The 22,658-nt window shown below is 40.6% G+C and overlaps 1 protein-coding gene and 1 pseudogene across 10 annotated transcripts in view; one reads left to right on the forward strand and one right to left on the reverse strand.

Moving 5' to 3' along the window:
* Positions 1-10,709: 10,709 nt before the first annotated feature.
* LRRC8B (leucine rich repeat containing 8 VRAC subunit B) overlaps positions 10,710-22,658 on the reverse strand; it is a 98,609-nt gene continuing 86,660 nt past the window's right edge. For 2 of the 10 annotated variants that reach the window (XR_007154782.1, XR_007154781.1), the window contains exons 8-10: positions 20,568-20,650; positions 15,568-15,748; positions 10,710-12,552 (exon numbers count right to left, since the gene is read on the reverse strand). The gene's annotated coding sequence lies outside the window, so the exon portion shown is untranslated. Of the gene's footprint in view, positions 12,553-14,304; positions 14,661-15,567; positions 15,749-20,567; positions 20,651-22,658 lie in introns of those variants that run through there. The other 8 variants (XR_007154786.1, XR_007154784.1, XR_007154785.1 and 5 more) reach the window with 7 other exon arrangements.
* LOC125171723 (palmitoyltransferase ZDHHC6-like) lies at positions 11,339-12,596 on the forward strand (annotated as a pseudogene).

Here is a 22,658-nt window from a genome sequence, read left to right on the forward strand (position 1 = left end):
GTCAGGAGGGTCATATCCTTCTGGACCACAGTATGGGTATCTGAAACCATAGAAAGCAAAACCTCCCTTAAGGGGAGACTACTGTATAAGGCTCATTCCCTGACTTCAAGGTGTTGACAGAGCTTGAGAGAGGGAATCTGGCAGCACACGAATCCAAATAAACCATTTTGAACTAAATGTGATTGAATCTCAGAGAAAAGAGAGGACACTGCGGCCCGGGTGAACCATATATACAGAGCCACCACCTTGACCTTTCATTTACCCGATTCTTTATAGACCAAAATTTGACATTCTCAATGGGCTTTCAGGGTGAGTTCCCACACTTGGACTCCAGATAGTTACAACTTGATCCTGTACTGGTTGGCAATAGGGAGCTGAAGTAGATCTTTCTGGGCAGTGCAGAACCATGGTAAGGGAGTTAGAATGATACAGACCTGGCTTCACGTCCTGGGTCTACTCTTTACCATCTCTGATCCTGAGCTTCTTAATCTTTGAACCCAGTTTCTCCATCCATCTATTAGAACAGCAATACCTACTTCTCTTAAGGTTCTAGTGACAGAATATCTGCAACCCCTCTAGTGGGTTGTATGGCAGTGGTTTATATCGTTTTGTTGTTAGCTACCAGAAAATGCAGGCTGGGCTATCGCATTCCTTGAAAGCTTATTTCAAAAGTCATTTTCTCTGTGAAACCTCTGCAGGCTCCGGGCAAGGGTAATGCTCCCTTCCCTGCGCTCGCACAGCACTTACCATGGTGTGCTGCCGTTTATCTCTTTACAGCTTTGTTTCACCACCTTGTCTTTATTCATCCCTATGTCAACACCTGGCACAGAACTTCCCATTAAATGTTGAATGTGTTTTCTAAAGTTTCCATTTTTTGTACTGGTTCTGACTTTCAGTATACAGTGATTTGTATTAAACTTCAGGCTCTAGGGGTGCCTGGGTGGCTCAGTGGGTAAGGCATCCGACTTTGGCTCAGGTCATGATCTCGCAGTTTGTGGGTTCGAGCCCTGCATCTGGCTCTGTGCTGAGAGCTCAGGGTCTGGAGCCTGCTTCGGATTCTGTGTCTCCTTCTCTCTCTCTCTGCCCCTCCCCACCTTGTGCTCTGTCTCTCTCAAAAATGAACATTAAAATTTTTGTTTTATTTAAAAAAACCCCAAAACTTCAGCTTCTAAAATGTGAATCCTTGGGACTCCTGGGTGGCTCATTCGGATAAGCGTCTGACTTCGGCTCAGGTTATGATCTCACGGTCCGTGAGTTCAAGGCCCACGCTGGGCTCTGTGCTGACAGCTCAGAGCCTGGAGCCTGCTTCGGTTTCTGTTGTCTCCCTCTCTCTCTGCCCCTCCCCCCCCCACACTCTGTTTCTCTCTCTCAAAAATAAATACACATTAAAAAAATTTTTTTTAGGGGCGCCTGGGTGGCGCAGTCGGTTAAGCGTCCGACTTCAGCCAGGTCACGATCTCGCGGTCCGTGAGTTCGAGCCCCGCGTCGGGCTCTGGGCTGATGGCTCAGGGCCTGGAGCCTGTTTCCCATTCTGTGTCTCCCTCTTTCTCTGCCCCTCCCCCGTTCATGCTCTGTCTCTCTCTGTCCCAAAAATAAATAAAAACGTTGAAAAAAAAATTAAAAAAAAATTTTTTTTTTTAATGTGAATCCTTTAGCACATAGAGTTTATATTGAAATTATGTATTATACATATGTGTCTGCTTAAACCTTGATTTTTCAATGCTGGGTTTGTTCTTGAAAACCAACCTGCTATGCTTGCTTTATTTTATATTTGATGTTAGTTGATTCTGCCTAGTAATAGTGAAAGTAAAATCTAAATTCTAAACCAAAACCACCAGCAGCGTTTTACCCAGCAGTCTCTACCCACCCTATACACATCTGCTCCCCAGATCCTTTCTGAGCTTTTGTGGGAAGGTCCTGAGCTAACAGAATACTTTGTTTTAAGTTTCAGCTCTTAACACTGTTGCAACCATTAGCACTTTCTGAATTAATAGCTGCCAGATAAAATCACCTTTAGCAACAGTTTTGAAATCCTTGTCTCTATGCCATTAAAAATGCTAAGACAGGAGAATAAAACCTCCCCTAGAAAATGTCGTGTGAGCAGGAAGTTGCCCAAGAGGTAATGTGGTCAAATGTGGTCTTAACCCTAAAATGGCAGTTGAAATTGTGCCAGAGGAGAGTGTGGTGGTGCTGAGGACCTAAAAATAGGATACTACACAACTTTGGGCAGAATTTTTATAAAATCAGTCTTGTTTATTTACCCCCCTGCAGCCCTCCCCAACACACACAGACGCATAAGGTTGAAGCGGTTAACCCCACTAATCTGTGATATACTTTGGAAATGGTAATAATAAATAAGCACTTACTAGGTACATATGGTGTGCTAAGTACTAGCTTTCTATTCATTGTCTGATTTTTTTTACCCTTGCTATCCAGGCAGTATTATTTTCTCCTGTGAAGAGAAGACAACTGAGGCACATTTAAACAAGTAACTAATCAAAGGTCATATGACCATTGAGTGGAAGAATTAGGATTTAGACCCAGGCAAGTCTAATTTCAGAGTTCTCTTGCTTAAGCACTACTCAGTCATACGGAAAATGAATATTTATTTTTAAGTTGAATCCATCAAGTATATTCAGTAAGGTCCTTTTTCAGAAGTTTTTGCAATTGCATTAGTTTGTGCTTTTCCCAATAACATGCTCACATCCCAAATGTGTCTTCATGAGGCGATTTTATAGCTTCCTCTTTAATTGAAAAGCATTTTATGACTGAAAGCAAACTTCTTAATGAAAGATCATAAAGTGTCTGTAGCTCTGAGTTTACACAATATGAAATATACCAGAGAAACTCATTCTTAGAATTATTGTTCGGGGTGCCCGGGTAGCTCAGTTGGTTGAGTGTCCGACTTTGGCTCAGGTCATGGTCTTATGGTTCGTGAGTTAGAGTCCTGCGTTGGGCTCTGTGCTGACAGCTCAGAGCCTGGAGCCTGCTTTGGATTCTGTGTCTCCCTCTCTCTCTGCCCCTCCCCTACTCATGCTCTGTCTCTCTCTGTCTCTCAGAAATAAATAAATGTCAAAAAATTAAAAAATAATAATTATTGTTCATATGGGCTAATGATAAGTAACTTTCACATGCTACATATATAGCTTAAAGCAAAAAATGAGTTTGACCTTCTCAAGAGTGGCTTTTATTTTTTGTACCTAAATATCACTGTTACAATAATATTACTAAGTAATATTTTCCTGTCACTATTAAGCATGTACAGCCACTGCTCTAAGAACTTTATATGTGTTAACTCATTAATTAAATCTGGAAATGACTAGCTGTAGCTATGAAGTGAATTATTCTAAAGATAATGAAACATTCTTAAGGGGCTTTATTTATTTATTTATTATTATTTATTTATTTATTAAATTTATTAAAACAAAACAAAACATTAAGATATACCTCCTAAGGAAGGTAACTCAATTTTCCCAGGACTCAAAATTTCCAGTTTGTTAGCATTGTATCTTATTATGCATATGGAATGTACCATAAAACGTTTCAGATCACAGTTTAAACATTGATTTGTTTCCAATTTCGGTGACATCAGCCTTGACAAAGCCTTTAATTTCAAGCCTAAGGAATTGCTTCTTCCCTTTGACTATGAAGCTGAAGCTGCTGTCTCTCTGAGGCATGGATATCTGATGGCTCAAGAAACCCTACCAGGGAGGTGAAATTGAAGATTCTCTTGTTACTGACATGAACATGACTCTCCTTGGAAAACTGTCATGGAAGATGCTTTGTTTACTCAGAAAATACTATAACCACGCCCAGATGATCTCTTCTTAAAGCCACCACCCATATTGATGCATGATGCATTTTCTTGAATTCATTTATTAATTCTCTGATTTTACTCGTGTTGTTTATTTGTTGTTTAACAAAACAAAACAAAACACCAAGAAAGCCTGGTATCCTTCTCAGTATCAATGATAGCAGTCATTAATTGTCAATTTTATTGCTATTAGTGAAAAGAGCATAAACTGGGATTAATGACACCTGGATTCCAGGTGTGGTTCTGCCACTGACTAACTTTGTGATTTGGGACAAGTCTCTTAATATCTTTGCATCGTCTGTCTCATCCGCAAGAAGGGATTGGAATAGATGATTTCTTAGGACTTAGTGCTAAAACTTTTCACATTGATCTCAAAACGATACATATTTATCCTCCCTAGATTTTAGTCAGTGATGAATATAATCGCCAACACCTAATAAAAGAAGCAGGAAGGTACCCATTGCTGCTATCCATAGGGAATCTGCCTAGAGCATGTCTGACCCATCAGGGAACATCTTCCCAAAGCACCTTTGTCTTTCAGCATCCATGGCCAGTGAGCTAGGGTCATTCCTCCACGGAGGCATTTGCAAGCAGCTTTCCTTGGAACTCTCCCCTTGGAGTATCCTGAGAAATAGGGGTCTATGATCAAATCCCTTGGAGAATACTATATCTCTTTTGGAGATTCACAACACATGTTAACATGTTTAGAAATCTGAGAAGTCCCAAGTTAAAAAGACTTGTTTAACTTTGCTGAGCCTAGCATTTCTCTAACTTTATTTGACAATGGAACTGTTTTCCTTTGTCACAACTACCAACATTCCAGGAAGACTGTAATCTCTCATAACAGAATATTTGAATTGCTATTTTAGAGTTAAAGACTGCAGAGCCTTCATATGGCCTTTTTTCTTTGGAAAGAGCAGGAAATCATCAGCCCTATTAATTCACTTAATGCCTACCAAGATAAACCCTCTTGGTAGACATTTTTGGTAGCTATTTCCCTTGCAAACATCAGCTGGAATAGAGTATCTGTCATCTTTAATAGAACAAAGAGCACCCATTCTCACTGGTAATAGTGTAGCCTTATTCCTTTACACTGAAGAATATTTCCTTGCCTTTCTTTCTCTTTCTTTCTTTCTTTCTTTCTTTCTTTCTTTGAGAGAGTGTGATCAGGGGAGAGGGGCAAAGGAGGAAGATGAGGACAGAGAGAGAGAGAGAATCTTAAGCTGGCTTGACGCTCAACTTGGATCTCTATGTGGGGTTCAATCCCACGACCCTGGGATCATGACCTGAGCCAAAATTGAGTCAGACGCTCTACCTTTACATATTCCTATTAGCTTCTGGGTTCTTTGGCAGCCTTTCAGAAACATGAAACTGGTGTAAGACAAACATACATTCTGAGTACTCAAAGTGCTGGCATAAAATAGTTTATTTATTAAGAACTGTTGGAAGACAATTCTCCATGGGTCTCTAGTAATTCCGCATATCTTATAAGCAAGGCACTGACTGCTTTTTCTTTCAGACTCAAATTCAAGGGTACTTGTAGAGTGAACAGCCTTTGAAGATAGAGGAAATGTCACCCTGGAGCAAAAGGCAAGCATACCTATTGTCCAGTATAATAAAGACACTTTCTCTTCAGAGCAAGAGGCAGGCATGCTTACTCTCATTAGAAAACGTTCACATTCCCTAAGCTCATGGTTCCTCTCCTATAACACAACCTGTCATTACTATGTTAGGAACTCCAGGAACTGACACAAAAATGTGAATACTCTGGCTGCTGCTTTTGCTGAGTAATAAACTTTTATCTGATCCAGGGGTTTCCTGTCTTCTACTGCCCTCCAAGAAACAATGGAAGGCTAATTTCTTTGAGCTTACACGGGATCAAATCTCAGATCCTTCACAATTCTGACAATAACTGGCTTTTTCCTCCCTGTGAATTGGACATTGGCAGAATAACTTTATATCCTTAGGTGTTGTCCCTCCCTGAATCATCCCTGGTCTTGTGACTATTCTCTCCTCTGAATGCTTCTCTAAGCCTGTTGTAGCATTTACAGTTATCCATCCTTGTTTCTGAGGAACATTCAGCAGAGGGCTATTAGAAGTGATGCACTGTGATTATGGAATTTCAAAGAAAGGCACTATGAATTCTGTCCAGCATGAGAACATTTCATTAAAATGATTAGAAAATATTTTGCAGTCTATCCTGTTTTTTAAAAGAAATTTAAAATTTAATCCTCTATGAAAAGGAAATATCTTATAGTAAACAATGGACATGTATATGGGGGTGAGGTGGAGACGGGAAAACTTCTGAGTTAATCGCACTGATTGCTCCCAAAAGCAATGTCGAAAGAGGCTTGAGTTCAGATAAGATAAATTTCTTCATGTGACCAAGGGGAGGACCGTTTTAACCATAACATGAAAGCCACTGTGGCCTTATTTAGGAGATTGAAAACATCCAGATTTCTTGAACGTCCCCAATATTCTTCAGCTTCTAAAATGCTTCTGACAACAGTCTGATCTGATGTCATGTCACATGAACTGTTGATTTCACTGGCTAAACCACGACTCAAAATTATGCTTTCTGTAACAATGCTTCTGTAACAAAGCAAGATAAACTGCTTTGAAACACATAATTTCTGATTGAAAGTGTTTTTAGGGACTTGGGGAACCCAATCTGGAAATCCTATGTGGTAATCTGATAACTTGCTACAGCGATTTGAAAGCCCCAAATAGGGTAGTAAATTAAGCTTTGTTGAGCACTCCATGCCAGGCATGGTTTAAGAATATCACATGTATTATTTCACTAATCCATGTGACAACACTATGAAATAGGTACTCTCAATGTCCCCATTTCACAGATGGGGAGGCTGAGCCACAGATAGGTAATGTCACTTGCCTAAGAGCCAAGAACAGAATTCAGGGAATCTGACTCTAAAACCTATGCTCCCTTTCTGCTTTATAATAGCAGATTTTTTTTTTTAAACACTGCTAGAAAATGTGATTTTTTTCTAGAATGCTTAAAAGAAATCAACATCACTTTTCTTACTTCTTTGGATTTTTATCTCTAGATTGTTATCGTCCTACATATAATGCTCTTCATCATTTTTCTATGAAGAATATATCTCAGGACCATTAAGGGTGAATTACGTCCATCATCAGCCCACGTTGACAGAGAAGGGAGATACTACGTAGCCCCTTTTGAGAAGGGAGATGTTGCAGTTAAGCCACCATAAGATCTTCTGTGTAGGGTTTTGATTTGTCTTGAACTCCTAACATAAGATGCATTTGAAAAATCTTCTAATAATCTAAAACAAATCCACAATAGATGTCGAGTGTTTCTCTTTAGGTTTGTACCCAGAGAAGGAGGTAAAAGCAACAATATTTTGAAGTGATGTTGTCAGTTCTTTGCTGGGACAAACTTAAATCTTTCATGATCAGGAGTTGTAATACCAGCCCTCAAGTCACCCACAGTTGCCACAGTCCCCAGAGGGGCACATTGTGACCCTGTCTAGACCAACAGTCACATCACAATGCTTTTCAGACTGGTCCCTCATCCTCTCCAGTCTCCCAGGGAGCATGGGAGGTAGGAAGACAAGGGAATTTCTGAATGCTTGAAGGGGAAAGGACTATCTTTCTCAGAATGGTGAGGAAATAATTTACTATAGAGCATTTGTTGATTGCTGCCCAGGCTCTGACACCCCAAAAGATTTCTGAAAACCAGCGACAGCAAAGTTCACGTAAAAGTCTCTGCAAGGTTACATCTGTTCAGCGTTCTGAAGACGAGCGATATGGTACAAATTTCAGATGCAAGAGCAAAACACACCTCTTCGTGCCCCGTCACTATTTCCACAGGCAAATGAGGGAGTCAGCATGGTCTTGGCCGAACAACTTTTGTGCAGACGGGTGAGTACTTTTCTCTCATCCTGTTAAGGCCTTGAAGAGCCAAGAGGTGAGTGGAGATTCCTGCCTGTCTGCTCCTCACATCTAGAGTGAATCTAGAGGTTCCAGAGGAGTCAACACAAATCCATCTTCTGATCTTTCTGGGATCCCACACGGCTGCACGGAATTGTTTTAACTCCTTAACTGAAAGGATTTGGATTTACCTTCATTTTAACTGGCACTGCTCTTTAAAAAACGTATACGGCGGAATTCTTACAGACCCAACTTTTCAGGCAAAATCACTTTCCTAAATGTTGCACTTGTTGACTCTGAGGGGACCCGCAAAGTTGCACATGCCTTCAGTGGCTTTACAGCTCTTTACCACCTCCTCTGTTTTGTACATATCTTTCCAGCACCTTCTCATTTCTCTCTCACTTCCCTCCAAATTACATCAGTCTTTAAATGTCCCATCTGAACCCTTTTTCCTTAAGCTTCTTTAACACTTTCTTTTCTGAAAACTCTTATAGTAATTAACCATGTTTTTCCTGCCATAGCTGTGAAAACTTGGATAAGTTGCTTAGCCTCTCTGAGCTTCAGTTTCTTCATAAATAAATGAGGATAACTATAGTACTTGATATGTGTTGTGAGGATTAGGCAATTTTTTTTTTTTTTTTTTAATCTTCCAGTAGCCAGTTCTGCGCTGGGAACATTAGTCCTTGAAATAAAATATTTCTGTTTGTTTGACTGCTGTTTGGGGTACCTAGAAGAACCTTCAGGAAAGCCACAAAACCCAAAGTTAAGGAAGACTGGAGAGAAACTTGTTTCGCCCTCCTCAGCACTGACCACCCCCAACCACTTTGGGTACAGCTCCATCCTCAAATGGTTAAAAAAAACAACATAGAAATTAAATTATACTATAGTTTCTAAATATCTGTGCCTCCCCCTTAGAAATATTTGTCTATGATTTTTAATATAGAAGGGAACAGATCTAATGTAAATTCAGTCTATAATGGTAGACTCTCTGGAATCTGTGAAAAAGACATTTTTGATCCACAGAAAACATACAATGTCTTTCTAGAAGTTTCCTCAAGGACAGAAGAAAGAACGATGGAGCAGGAGTGAACTTCTACAGCAAACTGATCATTCCTCCTCCTTTTTCCTTTCCCCCCGTTTCCTTTCTTGGGTTGGCCAGTCAGGCACCCCAACCCCAAGGCCTTCATCTGTCACCCAAAACAGAACAGCACCTCCTTCCCAGAGGCTGCCTTTTCTCACACGAGGGGACACAGGATCTGAAAACCATGCATTTCCTTCCCTCACTTCTACTCCCAGCCTAATTTCCTCCTTCTGTCCCTCCAGTTCCAGGCTGGATTTACAGGCCTTACCTGAGGCGGGGAGGGGAGCCTACCTCAGTCCCCCAGCCTAGATCTGGAGGAGATACCACTGCATGCTGCTGCCTGGTGAGGAGCCTACAGGAAGCAGCCTGCGTCTCTTTTTTTTTTTTTTTTTCATTAATTGTTTTAAATTTACATCCAAGTTAGTTAGCATGTAGTGCAATAATGATTTCAGGAGTAGAATCCAGTGGTTAATCTCTTACATATAACACCCAGTGCTCATCCCAACAAGGGTCCTTCTTAATGCCTCTTGTCTAATTATCCTATCCCCCTGCTAAAAACCTTCCAGCAACCCTCAGTTTTTCTTTATTTAAGAGTCTCTGACGGTTTGTCCCGCTCCCTGTTTTTATATTATTTTTGCTTCCCTTCCATTATGCTCATCCATTTTGTATATTAAATTCCACATGTGAGTGAACTTATATATTTGTCTTTCCCTGACTAATTTCACTTAGCATTATATATTCTAGTTCCATCCACGTTGTTGCAAATGGCAAGATTTCATTTTTTTGATCACCAACTAATACTCATATATATATAGATAGATAGATAGATATAGATATAGATATATGACACACATCTTCTTTATCCATTCATCCTTCGATGGACATTTGGGTGCTCTCCATAGTTTGGTGATTGTCCATAGCACTGCTATCAACATTGGGGTGCATGTTCCCCTTCAAAACAGCACTCCTGTATCCTTCAGATAAATACTTAGTAGTGCAATTGCTGGATCATAGGGTAGTTCTTTTTTTAATTTTTTGAGGAACCTCCATACTGTTTTCCAGAGGGGCTGCACCAGTTTGCATTTCCACCAGCAGTGCAAAAGGGTTCCTCTTTCCGAGGATTAGGTGATTTGATACATGTCTTAGAACTGCCTGACATATCATAAATGTGCATTGTGCCAATTTTTATTAATATTAAACAGATAATGACATCTTCTCTTTTTTTGACACTTGGAATTTTTTTGTTTCCCACATGGTTGAGGTTCAAAAATTATTTTTTAACTTAATTATTTTAATATTAAGTTAAAGGAGGAGTGTTTCCTTTAAATTAAAAAAAAATAGATAAACATGAGGAAGTGCCAGTTGCCAGTTTTCTTAAAAGTCAACATCTTGCAGCTTGATATATAATTTCTTTTAAAAAGTAAGCCTACTAAGTGCTTCTTGCAGGAATAAAGTATATATGTTTTTTTACTCTTTCCTTTCTATTTCAATGTAACATATCACCCATGATACATGAAATAATCATTTCTCCCCCCCACCAGTTGAAACCCATGAAATTATTTTTTTGAGAAATTCTTATGTAAAATTTCCAGCCTGTTGCAGAACTTCTGCTGATGTGAGTGATTCAGTGTCTTAATTAACATTATGGAAAAAAGAGTACACACAGAATTTTCAAATAGTGCTTTTATTGTTTACTGAAATCTGCATGACTGAAGAAATAACCAGTTTTAACACATCAGTGTTACAGGTTCTCTCTGCCCCATGATTTATACAGGGGCTCATCCCAACATTCCCCCGGCTGCTTCATGAATTTGTGATCTACAAGGGGAGGGAGGGCCTTGTACTCAAAAGAGAACACATTTCAAAAGTCTGTTTGAAGAGTAAAAACTGACAATGTTCATTTTAAAGCAGAAATAGGTCAGCCATTCGAAGACAAGAGGAGGCAACATTTTTGTTCAGAAGAATAATAGAAATATGGCATTAAAAATCAGGACAGAGGTGCTGAAGCTTGCTCAGGAGGTAAAATATTAAGATCTTTCTGTCAGTTTTTAATGTTCAGAACACAAAGCTCTGTTCATCGCAAAGAAGCCAGTTTATCAAGATTACTTGGATTTCTTTAGCAAGTAGTTTAACTCTTCCCATAGTTTTCTCTGGTCATCATGTTATATTTTGTAATGAAGACAAAATGGAGAGCACTGGTGGAAAGACAGACTGCTCACAGCTTGGCCTGCCTTCTAGCCTCTCACAACCAGGATTTGCTTTCTGCTTGCGCTGGACGGAGGTACCCATGACAGAGTTATCTGAGGAGAAGACCTGTTCTGGGTGAGCCCACGTTGCCCTGGAATCACATGGCCGAGGGGTGGGCACCAGGGACCAGACCGAGATTGGGTTTCAAGCCAAGATACTGGATTCTCCTGGTTAAGATACAGAACTCTGCATGTGTAACAGTGAAAATGGCATACGCTGCAGTAACGTCCCATGACTTGAAGGCATGACAATTCAGGAACACACATGAATTTGTGGCACATGGAAACATGGCACAGAACAAGGAGATGTGTAATTTTCTAAAAGTAGGAACGCATTCATTCTTTCTCACCAAACCAGGTACATTCTAAGCAGTTATCGAGGTTGAAAATCTCCAAGAATGACAGAGTCTATGTCACTGAGTTTCCATCATAGCCCTTGGTGACATACCAGCACGTTCTATCATGGCCAGGATTGACTCTGTCACGGTTTTGGTCTTGACACACAACGGGAGGAAGCATGACTTCATTTTATCATGTTGATAAATTATAAATTATAAAATTCTTTATAATGACCTCCATGCTAGTTTATTGGTCCTGGCTTTGCCCCTTTGGGGTGGAAACTTGAAAATGCTCAAGATAGTAAAATGTTGCCACGCATACAATTCACCACAGTTGCATCGCCACAGAAGGTGTAACAGATGTGTGATGAAATTGGACCATCACTGTCCTTGGGTCAACAACTGTTTGGTTACCAAAGTCATGCCTTGTTCACCCCACATCTCCTTTTAGCACCGCTGGGTTGCATTCATGCTGCCTTCATTTTTGTTATGACTATGTTTACATGGCTTTACAATTGGCTCTCCTTTGGGTGGAACACGGTAAAGACTGAGGAAGGCAGCCCGGAGAGACCCTCTTCCAATTATTCCCTTTGAATTAGTGGCACTTGTAGGAAGCTTATTTGCTTTGGGATTAGCTTTGGGAACAACCATAGCTGTTGGGATGTCGTTTTGTAGCCAGATGAAAATAATTCTCAGAAACAAAACTTCTATTGAATCATGGACTGAAGGCTAAACATCTAATTCAATATTACTGACTAGATGAGGTCTCTGTTTTACCATATGAAATAGGAAGTAGGTGGAAGAACTTTAAACAGGTATTTACATGGTCAGGGTTCCCTGAAGGAGATGGGCTAGAGTGGCCAATAAGAGGAGGCTGTCACCAGTACAATAGAACAATTAAAACAAAAAGCAAATAGAGAAATCAGAAGGGTTCAGTGTAAAGCAATAGAAGATTATAGTGGTACCTGCTGTCCTCTGAATAAAGGAATTGAAATCTTCATGAGCCACCTGCACTGAAGAGCCTTAAATAAGGCTACAGAAAGGGGAGTTCATTTTAGCCCTGATTGTATGGAGATAAAATTCTTGATGATTCCTTTATCAAAGGTGTTTCAAGAGTAAGAATCTGGTTTTCTAGAAACTGTGTAGAGAAGAGTCCATGTGATGCTGAAACAGATCAACCCCCAGAGGGCGAGAAGAGAAATAGATAGCCACAGTTAAAGTAAAATTATTCTTTAAGTCCTCTCCATTACTTGAAAATTGAACATATTACTAAAGAATTATGCAATGAACCTGCTCTGGTCAAGGTGTTCTTTTTCTCAAAGATGCCCTAGAGCAATGATCTAAATATTTTATTACCATTTTGAAATGGAGAAACCATTCTGCTTATGCCTTTGAATTCTTGCCCCTCTTTGCTCCCTCTTCCTTTCCCCAAAAGGAAAAACGCTTCATCCAAGTAAGTCAATTGCATTTTCTCTAGGATTATTTTTATGTGCTGTGCACTATGGACCACACCTGCAGATATAATGATGCTTTTATCCTGTTTCCACCTCAGTTTTCCCCTCATTTCTTACATAATATTCTAGATACTATAGAACTTAATATGTCAGATTCGATATAAGCCTAAATTTTATTACCCGTCTTTTAATAATGCAGATTTTGTCAAATCACATAAAGATTAATAGATGTTCTATAAAAATGAAAACAAAAAAAGTTAGATGGCAAGTTGAAATCTTCCTTCAAAACCTCTCTCAAATGTCCCCCAGATTTTCCATTTCCACTTGTGCTCCCCTATGTTAGCTCTCATCGCTTTATGGCTACACAAGGGTGACTGCCTCCTTCCTAGTCTCCCCCTTCCTGTCTTCACTTCAGCCAGACCACCTTCCATGCAATTGTCTAAAAAAGTACAGCTCTCAGCATGTATATTATTTATGGCCCATAGTAGCTGCTCAAGAAATCACTTGATTTCCCACTGCCCACAGGAAAAAACTTCAACTCAAAGCCCTTATGTTTAGTAAATAATCATGAGAGATTATTATATAATAAAGAATATATTTGGTCTTTGTCCCTGGTTCCTGGTACACAGAGCCCTTGGAATTTCCCAAGTGATAGAAGTGTCTTTGTTAAGCTAATGAGATGACTCATGTGGGCCTTTAGAAAGCTTCAGGATGTGGGCTGGACATCAGAAAGGCCAGCCCTGCTATTAGAGTGTTGGATTTTGGCCCAACCTGACCTGGAGTGGAGGGCAGGTTGGGGGAACTAGGAACTGGGGAGGAGAGAAATTAAGATCAATCTTGTCTTCATAATGAAACTCCAGTAAAAACTGTGACATCAAGGCTCATTGGAGCTTCCCAGTTGGTGAACTCATAGAAATGCCCAGAGGGTAGACACAGTCTCGCCCCATGGAGAGAGGGCACAGAAGCTGAGTTCTGTCCTAAGCTCTCTTCAAAAACAACTGTAATCATAATTTTGCACTTTCTTGAGTTCTGTGAGTCATTCTTGTGAATTATCAAACCGGAGGGAGTCATGGAACCTCCAGATTTGTAGCCAGTTGGACTGATGAGTGGTTGGCCTTGGGAATCCCTGGGGGGCTTGTGACTAGCATCTGAAGGGAGGGCCGTCCTGTGGAGAACTCTGCACTCAACTTGTGGAGCCTGTGCCAAGTCTAGATAGTATCAGTATCAGGACTGGGTTGGGTGGAAACAGAATAGAGACGGCATTCAGTAGCTATTACTGGAATCTACGGAAATAGAGCGTGTTACCAGAGTATGATTTGGGATATCATGGCTGTAATGGAAAGATTGATTTAAAAGCTTCCCCAGGACCACAAAATGGCACTACTGCTTCCTATGGTCTGGCTTACACAGAACCTGTTAGGTTGGCCCCGTGCTAAGGAATCATGCCTGTGAGTCATTTGAAGAAAGAGGAGTCAAAATATTTTAATGAGCTTAGGGCAAGACATTTGAAATGCTTTATGACCTATGGTCTTAATTCCATGGGGTCCTACTGGTGGTTTATTTGGGCAGAAGACAACCTAAGTGTCCTCCACGTAGCCTCTCCGAGAAACATTCTACCTAAGCAAGACGGCCAAGCCTGGCTGAGCAGTTATAAGTAAATGAGTATGTGAAGAGTTGGAGACCCCTGCACTGTCGACATCCTTGGTAGCACTTCTGAGGAGAATCAAGCTGCTGGTGCTGGTGACGGTGGTTATGGCAAGAGAGAGGTCACCGTCTACTTGTTGCTCACCAAGCTGTTTCCAATGTTGGCAGTAAAACCTAGCAACAGAGGGTAAGAAAAGAGAAGTCCCCAGGCGCTGCACAGCCCCTGCCTATCAGACCCCGTGTGAGTGCTTTTACTTGACTTAGCTGATTCTGTCCTCCCCCGTGGAGGGGGTGGAGGTATTATCATCCCACTTTACAGAGACTCAAACTGGCTACAAGTGCTGTGAGCTCTCACAGCTAGTAAGTTGGAGAAGAGGCGTGAGCATTCAGGGCTGTCTGAATCCAAATTTAAACTCTACATTCTCCATCACTGCTGACGAGCCAGCTTTGGGCCTCACCCTGGCATGCCCGAGTTACACTCTGGGTTAGGAAAGCCGAGAAAGGTTATCTTTTCCCTCTCAACTTAGTATAGAGTAAGCTCCTGAACCAATTTTCCCCAGACAAGCCAGAGATTGCCAGTGGCAAGACAACACGGGACTCTCTTGCAGCCTTTTTTCCTCAGCATTGTCTCATTTGGGCAAATTGGTGCTAATTCTGGGGCAGACGGGAACAAGTAACCATCACGACCTCCTGGAGACTTCTTTGGTGCCGCCACCCAGGGCGTACGTGGCTGTGTTTACAGAGTGCCCCTTCCACTCCCCTGAATTAGCTCCATCTAGTTGCAAGTAGGAAACAGTGACTCTTCCAGCAAGAATCCTTGATGGTGCGTCCTTCTGACCACCAGAAGATTCCCTAGAGGGTTCACCATGAGCTGAGACCACACTGGGAGGTTGAGGCTGGGGGACCTGCATTATTAAGCATCTGTTTGTCATTAGTAGGTGCCTTTTCTTGCACGGTTGGCCAGGCCCTGACACTGCAGGCCGTGGTGGTGGACGCTCAAAGGACACTTGGACAAGACATGCTGACCTTGGCAGTCTCATGCAGCCACCAGCACAGCGGGCAGCCTGGGACAGTGTCTCACCTGTGAGCTGGGGCCTGGGCTGAAGACAGAGTGCAGCCACTCACCAGGGAACGCCTTGAGCCGAACACACTCTCTCTCTCTCTCATCTCTGAAGGTTTCACAGCAGTTGATTTCCCATGGAAACAAGCAGAAATCTGTTTTAATCATCTGGCATTTTTAGTTTCCTCATTTGTATGAGAACCTGGAGATACAGACATATGGTACATTCATTACCGCAGAAAGCTACAGCTGAAAGAAAAATAGTTAAAGCCAGTCTTAAAGCTGGAAAGCTTCAGCATATACCTTCACATTACTTTCCTTAATCTCACAGATTGTCAAAAATGCTGCCAAAATAGTTGTTTCTGTTTCAGCTCAGCGCTTCCAGCAAAATCCACATCTGAACCTCAGTGTGTGCTTCTCCCAAGGCACGGCTGCCCCTCTTACCTCCTGACCCAGACGGAGAGAGTAGACTGAGTGAGGGCGGAAAATCCCAGGCCTGACCTTGCCCTCACTAATCCTGTGACCTTGGGCTACAACTGAGCTTCTCTGGGCCTCATTTTCCTCATCTGAAAATGTCATTCAGTCACCTGACAAGTACTTATTGAGCATCTATTTTGTGGCAGGCACTGTTCAAAGAACTGGGAAGATAGTGATAAATAAAATAGGATCCCCACTTTTGTGGAGTTTAAATTCTTTGTGGGGGGAGATAAATGAGTAGAGGACACAGTATGGTAGTCGGCAATAGGGTCATGGAAAAAAACAGAACAGGGAAGGGAGTGTTTGTGCAGAACAATTACAGGTGTGAAACATGCTGGTCAAGGAAGTCCTCAGTAGAGAGGAGGCAGTGGAGGAGAGGTCTGAAGGACGTTATGAAGGTGTTCTGGGTGGATGGCAGAGGAAGAGTATTTTGTGGGGAGGCCCTGAAGCTGGAGACTGCCTCTGTTTTTGAGAAACAGCAAGAAGTCCAAAATGGCTCAAATCTGCGTGTGGGGGCTTTGAAAGCCACCAAAGAGGATTCGCCAGCGGGTGCTCTCAGAGGGTTTTGAGCAGAGGAGAAACGATCTAAGATGTGTTACGGTAACTCTGGCTGCTATGTGGAGAGCACACTGAAAGGGGACAAAGTCTGGCCGCCATTGCCGTAACTGAAGGAAGGGCCCATGATGGGTTGGACCAGGGCAATTGGCATTTGGTGGTGAGAAGTGCTTGAAGCGTAGCTATACGTTACTTTGAAGGGAGAGCTGTCAAGGCTGGCAGATTACATGTGGGTGTGAAATAAGAGAGCGAAGGCGAACTCCCCAGTTTTTTAGCCTGGTTGCCGGGAAGAGTGGAGTGTCGATCTTCTGAGACTGAGAATAGCGTAAGGGGAAACAGGTGGGGAGGGATGGCACCTCGGGAACTCAGTTTGGGGCACGTGAAGTTTGAGACACCAGTTGGAAATCCAAACAGACACAACGAAAACATGTGACTCTGCAAACAGTAGAACTTATCAGATGAACTCGATGTAAAAGAATGATAGCTTTTGTCTTCAAGAAAAATCAGAGTAACCTCTGGTGATGCCATGTGGTGAGAAACCAAGGTGACTGAGAAGTAAATCATTTTGAGAAGTAAAGTTTCTGTGCTTTCCTAGCCTGGGCACTATTATCATTATTATCTCCTGCAGTTAATTACCTAATGCGGGATTGCAAAGTTCACAAATTTAAAGGTAAAGAAAGGTCTGGTCACTGGAACATACAATACAGAAAGCACACATCCACCCACCCATTTGGGGGAAAGTTACACAGCGCTATAGTCTGAATGTTTGTATCCACACCCCTCCCCAAATTGATAGGTTGAAATCTTAATCATCAATGTGATGGTATTAGGAGGTGGGGCCTTTGGAAGGTGATTAGGTCATGAGGGTGGAGCCCTCTCACATGGGATTAATGCCCTTGTAAAAGAGACCCCAAGAGCTTCCTGCTCCTTCCACCAGGTGGGAACGCAGCAAGAAGTCCGCAGTCTGCAACCCAGAAGAGGGCGCTCACTAGAACCTAATCATGCTGGCATCAGATCTTGGGTTTTCCAGTCCCCACAACTGTAAGAGAAAATTGGTGCGTAGAACCACCCCGTCTATGGTATTTGGTTACAGTAGCCCCAAAAGACTGAGACATATAGGCCAGAGTTAGAAGAAGGGTATTTATGACTAAGGGTGCAGAGAAGAACTCAGTGCCTATGCTCATTTCGGTTGCAAGAAGCTTTCTGGCTCCCAGATAGAGAAGGCTGTGAAGCTGGAGTTGAGCTGTATAGTGGAAATGATAATATCTAGCTTGCAAGGTTGCCCAGGGCCTGGCTCATAGTAGGACTCAATGAATCTTAGTTCACTTGCTTTTAAGGACAAGAATTCTGTACTATGAATCTTTGTACTCTTAGTAGGTACATAATAAATGTACTTATTTCTAGATTCGAATGTAGCCACCTTCGATATTAATATGTTTATGTTATATATTACTAATAATGTATATTAATATTTCTAAGGTACTAGAGACTTAAGGCAGAGTTAAGACTTCAATCGAGAGCAGTGCTCCCAAGTACAAATATAATGCAAGCTACATAGTTAATTTTGTTTTCTAGTATACACATTTTAAAAAATGAAAAGCAATAAAATTGATTTTAATGGTATTATTTAACCCAAAGTATTATCCTTCCCACAAGTAATCCACATAAAAATATTGACGTATTTTATTCTGTTTTTAACTAATTCTTAGAAATCCAGTGTGCATCTTATACCTCAACTAAATAACTCAATTAACATCTCAATTAAAACTAGCTGCAATCCAAGAGCTTAATAGCCACACATGGCTAGTGACTATCATACTGGACAGTGTGGTTCTGGCGGCAAAAGGGAGGTACTTTTTTCTCTTGCTTTATGTTTTTATGCACCTGACATTCAACTACAGAAACATGGTGTGTTTTCAGTCAGTCAGGCTCAGATATTACTTGTTCCTTTGTTTTATATAGTAGGCAGTTATGAGGTCGCTATTTTTATACACAATGGAAACAGAGGATCTCAGACTGTCTTTATGCCCTAGGAATGGAAAATGGCATCTCCGCTTCACCTGTTCTTATCTCCCTTGGGTAGAAACAAAACAGAAGAAAACCCACAAAGGAAAGATCCAATAGCAAAACTTGTGCTTGTGTGGGTGGTCATCCTGATGGCTGCACTTTAAAATGTTACCTTCCTTTTATTTTATGCTGAGAATCTTTATGATAAAAAAAGCATAAAAATGGTGGTGGTAGAGGGGGTCACAAATCACTTTGAACTGGTGGCAGGAGATCTTCTTAGAAATGACACTCATAGGAAATAAAAACAAAGGGAAAACTGTCTTGATAAACGTAGAGCTCTTAGTCACAGAATAACTGGGACACATTTCAGTTCATCAAAATAACTTCGTGTAGTTTTGCAGACTCAGTCATATCTCTAACTTACAAAATTCCTCCCTGATGCCAGAATCTTAGTGTTCGTACTGAGCGGAGAGAGTTACTGCAAGCAATACTGTTCTAAGCACTTTAAATGCATTGATGTGCTCAATCCTTCTAAGTCTTATGCCCCTTATAATAAACCTGTAACAGATTTGAATCTCAGCTCTGTCACTTGCTAGCTAGGAAACTTTCTGAGATTTAGTTTTCTATTATGTAATTAGGTTTTCGTGAAAATTAACTCGAAATGTGTGAAATGTACATTGCACGGTGCTTGACACTTGGGAAGATCTCCATAAACATTGCTACCATTATTGGTGACAAATGGTTACTTTACAAATCTTAAGGAAAGTGGTTGCAAATATTCTATGGCAAGGAGTCCACAGGGTTAGAATCTCTTTTTCTGGCTATTAAGGCTATTAACAGTGGCTTTCAGTTTTAAGAGCCACAATTTCCCTTGTCCATATACTAGAAAGTTTTGGAGGGTATACTCCAAAATTGTTTGTAGGGTATATAAATCAAGAATGTATTCCAACATCACAAATATTTTTTAAAAGGTTTTATTTCTAAGTAACTTCTCTATTACCTCATGTGGGTTTTGAACTCACAACCCCTAGATCAAGAGTTGCAGGTTCCACTGACTGGGCCAGCCAGGTGCTCCCCAACATCACTAACAATTTTTAAAGTGATTTTTGAATAGCTGACATATGGACATGATGCAAACTTAAAAGAAAATGCAAAAAGATACACAGAGAAAAGGCACTCACAGGAAATAAAACCAAAGGAAAACCTGTCTTGACAAATGTGGAGCTCTTAGTCACAGAATAAATGGGACGTTAACTTTTTCAACCATAGATAACTTAGTCCCTCATTGCTGGGATGGACCTGTCCCAGGAAGTCATGTCTGATGTTGGGGAGAATTTTTAATCATTGATGGTTGTTTTAAGGTGTCACTGTCATTAGGATCCGGCCACATTTGAGCAACAAGGGGGCAGTCAGGAAATGGTTCTCAGACAGTTTATTCATCTGGGGCTTTATGAAGCCACCTGGAGTTTCAGATGAATCAATTTGTGGAGCGCATAATTAGATGCTTGTAGAGGTTTCAGAGTGACCTTAGCAAGACGATAAGCATAAAAAGAGCAATTAGGAAAAGTAATATTTTATAAACATCATGGACATAAGGCATTAATCTAAGAAATTGTGAAGAATGATGGAATATTCATTAACTAAAGGTTCAGTAATTTTCAAAGTGATAGAGCAGATCTAAGGAAGTAAAACCTTACATTAATTTTGGCAAAACAGAAGCGACAGTACAGTTTCATTTTTTAACGAGATTGATTACGAAGTACAAAAATGGAGTCATTGTAGGCAACTCTTTTTGTACCGTGTTCACTTGAGCTAGTACAGATATGACTGGGGAAAGGTTGAAGCAGGTATGGGAACACCTGGTTGTAATAACCCAATAGGTAACATTTATAGGCTTGTGGGTATAATCAATAGTAGCATTTGGGATGAAAGAGAAATTAGTTATAGGCAAGACCCAGGGGTCTCTGACACTGTGAACATACCAGAGTTTTTTGGTGACAGGTCTAACAGAGAGGTTTCTTCTTTTTATAGTAGACTGAGAAATGTCGATAAGAATATCGTTTCTCTAAGAGAAAGAGGAGGGGGGAAACAAACAAATAAGGTAGAAGCAACAGTGAAAAAATGGTATACAGGCCTGGTGGGCTCATCCTGGGAAAGCTGTCTCTTTCGGCTTTCATCTGTTTCAATTCCTGGAATTTTTATTTTTAGGTCAGTTGTTATGTATAGGTCTGTTCAGGATTTGGTGTTTTGTTTTGTTTTTTAGATGTGACATGTGAATCTAGGAGCCTATTTCTTGGAATTTTCTGGCACAAGGATTGGTTAAATTGTACTTGTTGGGAGTCTTGCCAATGAGACCGAATGGAGTCTTTTTGGAGATGTCTTTTCTTTTTTTTTTTTTTTAAATTTTTTTTTTCAACGTTTATTTATTTTTGGGACAGAGAGAGACAGAGCATGAACGGGGGAGGGGCAGAGAGAGAGGGAGACACAGAATCAGAAACAGGCTCCAGGCTCTGAGCCATCAGCCCAGAGCCCGACGCGGGGCTCGAGCTCACGGACCGCGAGATCGTGACCTGGCTGAAGTCGGACGCTTAACCGACTGCGCCACCCAGGCGCCCCTTGGAGATGTCTTTTCTAATAGACAAAATCTACAGGTTGTAAGGTTCGTGATGTTTAATGTTTTCATTCCCCGAGAGCACACTGTGAAAGGTTGCTCAACTAAAGTGTTGTTATTTTTAATAGAAACAATTAGGCCCTTACCACGGTGAAGTATATTGTCTTTTGTCAACTGTGGATCAAAGAAACAGAGGCTATGAGTATTGGGTGTCCTGTTACAAGAACAGATTCCTATTGAGCTTATGCAAATACATACCTTGTCATGACAAATAAGAATATTTAACAAGAATTTTAGAACTCTTTTTCTCTGGGAGAAAAAGATAAAAGTTTTAACCTTTGTTGTAAAGACAATGTACCAAATTGTGGTAAGTCACAGATAGCTGAAAGGAGAGGGGAAAGGGGGGGTCCTTTAAACCTGGAAAACAAAACATCAAGAAATCAGTTTTTATTAGAGTTTTAGGAATTTTATATACTTTCTACAACATTTATAATATCTATTTATACAAATACAACATAAAGAAGGTTTCATATTTCTTTTTATTTGACATCGTTTCCCATGTAATTGGGCATATCAAATAATCCTAATTAATGTAATATTTTTCTTTTTATAAGGAGAGGGAACAGATCTTTTGAAAAATTCCAGACCCTCTAGACATTGTCAGTTACTTTTAGGTCAAAAAGACTTTATTTAGAATGCGATTTGGGGAAGTTTGTCAGAAAGGTTTTGAATATTTGACCAAATAGGATCATAAGATTATTGTAAAGCAATATATATTTTTTAATTTCTTAATGTTTTATTTATTTTTGAGACAGAGAGAAACAGAGCATGAGCAGGGGAGAGGCAGAGAGAGAGGGAGACACAGAATCCAAAGCAGGCTCCAGGCCCTGAGCTGTCATGTCAGCACAGAACCCAGTGCAGGGCTCAAACTTACAAACTGTGAGATCATGACCTGAGCCAAAGTCGGATGCTTAACCGACTGAGCCACCCGGGCACCCCTATTGTAAAGCAATCTTTAAGTGTTTTTTTGACCAAAGTGACAATAAAAGATTTCAAAGGCAAATACAAAGGATTGCATAGTTGGAAGCAAAACTTGACTCTCTTAATACCAGAAAACTTGGTTTACTTGAATAATCAAAGATCTGGTGAAGACAAAACATAGAATCTTTGTTTTGTAGATATATTATACGAAAGGTAAAGAAAGGTCTTTGTTCATAATTTTTTATTAAGGGCAGTTATTATTCCCATAATTTAAGGAAATGTTATCCTTTTCACCGAGAGAAAAATTGAATTATAATGTAGCAGTGTATTTTTGATATTAACATTTTCCCTTTTTAAAATTTAAATAAATCCGCTCAAATCTTAGCTTGACTATAAAATTTCCTTTTGAATATTCCTTTCTATAAGCCTTCTACAACTTTTTAGATGTATTTAGGTTTTGTCTTATTGTTTCCCTTTTTTA

This window comes from Prionailurus viverrinus, chromosome C1, assembly GCF_022837055.1.
Source record: "Prionailurus viverrinus isolate Anna chromosome C1, UM_Priviv_1.0, whole genome shotgun sequence".
Lineage (NCBI taxonomy): Eukaryota > Metazoa > Chordata > Mammalia > Carnivora > Felidae > Prionailurus > Prionailurus viverrinus.